Here is a 6,000-nt window from a genome sequence, read left to right on the forward strand (position 1 = left end):
ATAAAACTTTGACCCATTGAATAAAAGATTCACCAAAATTAAATTTCTTCAGAGCAAAATAAAGGAAAGGCCACTCAATAGAGTCAAATGCCTTGGCGAAATCAATACAAAGTAAAATACCGGGAATATCATTTTCTTTTGTGAAGTGCATTGAGTCTAAAATTGTGCGAACAGCGTCGCCGATGTAGCGACCTTTTACATAACCAGTCTGATTTGGGTGAATTATTTCGGGCAAAATCTTTGAAATACGAATTGAGAGGGCCTTGGCAGCAATTTTATAATCAACATTTAAAAGAGAAATAGGTCTCCAATTTTTCAGCTGGAGACGATCTTTTCCTTTTTTGTCAATTAAAGTAATGATTGCTTGTCTTTGGGAAACTGACAACTCTCCATGGACGTGTGCATAGTTGAAACTATCCACAATTAAATTACCAAACAGGGCCAGAAACACCTGTAGAATTCAACACTAAGGCCATCATTCCCCGGGCTTTTATTACTAGACATAGTTTTCAGAGCGGAGTAGCACTCTTCGAGACTCAAATTACCTTCACAAATATTTTTCTGGAAATCTGACAATGCAGGAATGTGCAAATCGCTAGTGAACTCCTCTGCTTTTTCTTCAGAAAAACAATGTGTAGTCTGATATAAATTTCGATAAAACTCTTTCTGCGCATTTAAAATATCATTTAAATCTGTAGTAACAGTACCAGTAGATGTTTGAAGTTTACGCATGTGCTTTTTATAATGATTTCTCTTTTCAAGCTTCAAGAAATATGCATTGCTTCTTTCACCAAGCTCATGCCATCTTACTCTGGCACGTTGGATAATACCTTGTGTTTTGACCTCGTAAATATCATCTAAAGCTCTCTGAACTTCATCAATGTCTTTTCTTGTTTTCTCTATTTCACTTTCTGTATTTAACATGCCTAACTTAATTTCGAGGTCCTTTTTTTGTTGCTCCAGCTTTTTTTCCTTGTTTCTCTGATACTTAGCCCGTTTTTTGCTGTATTTAATACAAAAATCTCTGATTTTATACTTGTAAAGTTCCCATTTAAGCCTTGGATCAATAACATCTGTGAAGTCTTTTTCCCAAAGATCTTTTTCATGCTGCAAACCTTTGATGAAATCTTCCTCTTCCAATAAGGAAGAGTTAAATTTCCAATATCCCCTACCTCTTTCTTCACATTTGTAACTATTTAAACTTAAATGAACGGAAGAGTGGTCAGATCTGATGGATGCACCAATATCAACATGTGAAACAAAGTCGTGCAGTGAATCGGATACCAACCAATAATCAATTCTGCTCTGGATCAAGGGTTTCCCCCCTCTCCAAGTAAAACGCAATTTGTTGGGATTCCTAATTCTCCAGATATCACTAATACTCAATCTGTTCATCACATCATCTAGAATTTTCACAACTTTATCTTTCACCTGATAGTTCCCACCTTTCCTGTCAAGATGCTCGTCCAACGCTACATTGAAATCACCGCCGATCAGAATATTATCGCTAAAGTCAATACCTAAGCTATTCATAATACTAATAAGATTGCTATAATAATAAGCTTGTGCATTCTCGTGATTTGGAGCATAAATATTGAAAATGAAAAAGACCGACTCACCAGACGTCATTTTGACCACAATTAACCTGCCGTCTTTATCTGTTTTGAGAATTTCAAACTCGCCATCAAAATGATTCTTAACAAGTATCGAAACACCTCGGCTATTACTGGTTCCATGACAATACATTATTTTACCACCCCACTCATTTCGCCAAATATTTTCGACAGAAGATGAACTGTGTGTTTCCTGCAAACAGATAACATTTGCGGATTGCTTTCTAAGCCAATGGAAGATGGATCGCCTCTTTTTCTGTTCGTTTAAACCACGAACATTTAAAGAAAGAATGTCAAATTTAAACTTCTCAGTGTTATTTACGGCGCGCCAAATGTTTCAAAAATATTTATCGATTCAGTGCAAAAATAAACTGTCTTTCTCAATTGAAATAAAAATTCGGTCTCATTAGGAAGGAAATAAGTAAGAAAAGTATAATTAAAAAACAAAAGACAGAAATGTCATTTAATACTTCATTTTAACTTAAAAAAATCTTTTAAGTGTAATTAGGAAAAAACAATTTTCAACGATTTGAAAAAGTCATACATCCATACTTATCGACATACATACACGTGTAATAGTTGGCGTAAAAGGTGCAATTAGTGCTGATTTTACAAAAAAAAAGAAAAATATGTTATACAGTGGTACGTCCACAAGAAAATCACTAAAAATCACTACTACCACTCGGAAAAAATAGTACAAAAAATAAAAACGTGAACCACATACAGAAAATAATTATAAAGAACCAGACAAAAAAAGCCATGCATACATAAAATTATTTATGTACTTAAGAAAATTAAAAAGCACTACGTCTCATAATAAACGTATTATAGATAATCAAAAATACAATATGAATCACCAGCCGCTTTGACAGTAAAGAGAGAAAATCGGTGAAAAAATTCGGCAGTGATGGCTCTAGACAAAAGTGGATCTCATCTACAATAAAATAAAATAAAATTTAAAAAAACGAAAAAAATAAAAAAATGCCATGAACAGAGAGATACAAAAAAACGCGTGGGCCTGTGGAAAGAAAAAACAAAGGACTCGCCACAGCAAAAAAAAAAAGAAAAAAAAACCGAAAAAAAAAACGAGCACACGCCACAAAAAAAAACAACAAGCCCGAAATTACAATTATTTTATTCAAAAAACTCATGGTTCATGTTTCCTTCAATCAATGAATCCCCAACAGCGGCGAATCCGATCACCACATACTCCAATGTTTGACGAAATATTAATTGAGCATTTCAGTGATAACCTGACATCTTGAAACCTAGCTCTGTTTGGCTGGGCCGTGCTCTACTTGAAACCATACTTGATGAAATGAAGTGGGCAATGTCACCTAAAGAACGTCCAAGTTAACAGTGAATAGTTCCAGAGAGTCAAGTTAACAAAGCCAATTTCAGGCAGTCCACAGGTCAGATCACGAGCGAGACGTACAACCCATGACCCTTCATAGCAACATTGCGAACGCAGTATGGCAGGGAGCTCACTGCAGGCCTTCCACCGAGCCGCACTGTCATCGCCGTTTGGCCCACATGATTTCTACACAGTTTTATACGTGTGGTTCGATACATCGGGTTCAAATACCATGATAATAAACCACCTCGTTGTTTGCTAATTCCTCGTCTATCCTCAAAGATCACCCAAATCATGATAAAATGAATAGTTTTGAAGAAATCTGCCGCGTGTTGAGAGACGTCCATCGTTTTCGTGTTCGATGAGACGAGCGACGCAACTGTAAAAGCCTTACGACTACGAGTATGGCGAGAGTGTCCGGCCTTCGCAACGCCAGACACTCTCACTATACTCGCAGGGCTAGACCGGCACATACAGGACATGTCGATCCCCATTGCAGAAATCTTTATATCCACACAGTCCAAAATATGGAGCTACGATATTTGTGCAGTAGCCTATACATAGCTCTGGGTGGCAGGGCAGGGCTGTGAGTTACCGGCGTTATACGGCCTGGCCGTATAACGCCAGTGTTATATGGCCTGGCCGTATCCGGTAAATCACAGCCCGGCCTTGCTGCGGATCCGTAGCCCTACCACTCCCTTTACTGGTTATGTTGGTAGGCTACGGATCCGCAGCAAAGCCCGGCCCTGCCACCCAGAGCTACAGTATACAGTGAAATAGCTGCTGCTTGATCAGTGTTTGTCAAGTCGGGCGACTTCGCGTTCTACATGTAGGCCCTACTAGTGGAATCTAAACGTTGCCTCGAATTTAAACGGAGTGTTTCAGCCCGAGTATTTTTGCCTTTGCCACACTCCGTTCAGAGGCTAAACCCACGGGATACGTGGTCGGTTCGATACATAGCAGCCGCTGCTAGCTCTGCATGGCAGGGCTGTGTGTTACCGGCGTTATACGGGAGGCCGTGTCACGCCGGTAACACACAGCCCTGCCATGCAGAACTAGAGCGCTGCGTGGTATCATGGATGTAAACATCCATGGTGGTATGCAATTTTACTATGCATACCCACACGGCGGCCGCTGTGTATCTAACCACACGTAACCGTGGGCTAGCGGCAAGCCATCGTTTTGTTGGGGTTTGGGCACAGACTGTCTATGGTTTGGGAGAGGCGGCCCTACACTTTACAGCGAGGGGATCGCTGGTTGCCGGCGTGTAGGCCTACTGTACTAGCGGTCCCGCCGGCCGCTGGCTTACCACCTCGAGTGGACATTGGAGCGAGGGGACCGCTGGCAGCCGACGAACCACCACGAGTGTTTTGTCCACTTTTAACCAAAACTGGTAACTGTTTAATATAGAATGGGACGTGTCGGTAACTTGGACGTCCATGAGATGATATTGAAGACTAGAAGCTGAGAGTTATCGCTGAAATACCCCAAATATCTTGTCCAACATCTGAGTTTGATGATCCATAACCCTCTGCATTAACTCTAACAATCATGACGTTGACAATTATTCAATTTTCATGTTGTGCTTTTTCTGCGGGGTATCCCACTCTGTTTTCTTTTCTCGAACGGGCCTCTTTTTTTTCTACTGTTTTTTTTTTTTTTTTTTTTTTTTTTGTTTGTTTTTTTTTTTTTTGGTAACCTCTTTTTTTTTGTAACCTCGCTTTGTTTTTTTCCAAGCTGACCTCGTTTTGGTTTCTTTACAGCCTCAACGCCGGCGCGATCTCGGTCGACTTTTCAATTGTGATTCTCTTTCTTTTTTAGTCTGACCTAATGGTGGTTCGTTTTTTTTTTGGTAGTAGTACAAGTACTATTTGTGATTTTGTTTTTAATCATTTCAATATTTTTTGTGTGTGTGCTTGATTGTTTTTCTTGTTTTCCCTTATAATCAGCATTCATTGCACCTTTATATCAAATACACGTGTATAAGTATGGGAGTGTGGTATTTCCAAATTTTTGAAAAGTTTATCTTCTCATTACGGTTTAAAGAATATTTTACTATTAAGCATTACATAACATTCTGCCCTTTTTTGCAATAATACTTTTCTCGTTTATTTTCTTCCGTAATTCCATCGAATTTTTATTTCAATCAAGAAAGACGGTTGCACGTCATCTTTATCTGTACAGACACATTCAAATATTGAATGAAACGTAGGCTATTTTCAAATGAATGCTATTTTTATGAAAAGGTACATTAATAAAATGCAATGATATGGACGAAAGAACTTTTTTCTTTATTATTCATACACGTTTAAGACTTTTTTTAGAAAGAAAATTTGACAGTTTATTTTTACTCTATGACGATAAATAATTTTGAAACATTTGGCGCGCCGTAGTTATTCATGGGTTAAAACCAACAAAAATGAAATAATTACAATTTCGTAAGCATCCTCTGATTTGAGAAAAAAAAATCCACTATCCCAAACAAAAAGGAGGAAAGAGACAAAGAGCACGAGGGAAAACACAGAAAAACCACACACAAAACAAAAGGCGGCGAGCATTGCCAGGCAGCAAAAAACCCGGCAGCAGACACCTTGGCAAAACGACAGCTTCTCAAAAAAAACAGCAACTGACAATTGCCAAAAAAAGGTCAAAAAGGCACACAAGGCGAAAAAGAGCCCCGCATCTGCTGTGATTCAAAATTATCTAAATAGCAAAAACATCTCAACAGAAGCCAAAGCAGGCACATTTCCATATTAGAGATCAAAAACAAATGTGCGACCATTCAATCACGCTCATGCATACATTTATGTATTGTACCTTTACAGCTAAAGCTTGAAAGTTGTCCAATGAAAATCTTAGAGTGTTACAAAAAACAGCTGAAGATACAATATTTTTTTTCTATTTTCTTTTGAAAGGAACATGCAACCGCGTCGTCCATCTTTAAATTTTCAATACATCGACGAAGCTACAAACTAGTGCAGGTCCTTGACTCCGTGTCGCTTTATTTGTCCGTTTTCCTTGATTAATAAAACA

The sequence above is a fragment of the Ptychodera flava genome, chromosome 17 (genome assembly GCF_041260155.1).
Source record: "Ptychodera flava strain L36383 chromosome 17, AS_Pfla_20210202, whole genome shotgun sequence".
Lineage (NCBI taxonomy): Eukaryota > Metazoa > Hemichordata > Enteropneusta > Ptychoderidae > Ptychodera > Ptychodera flava.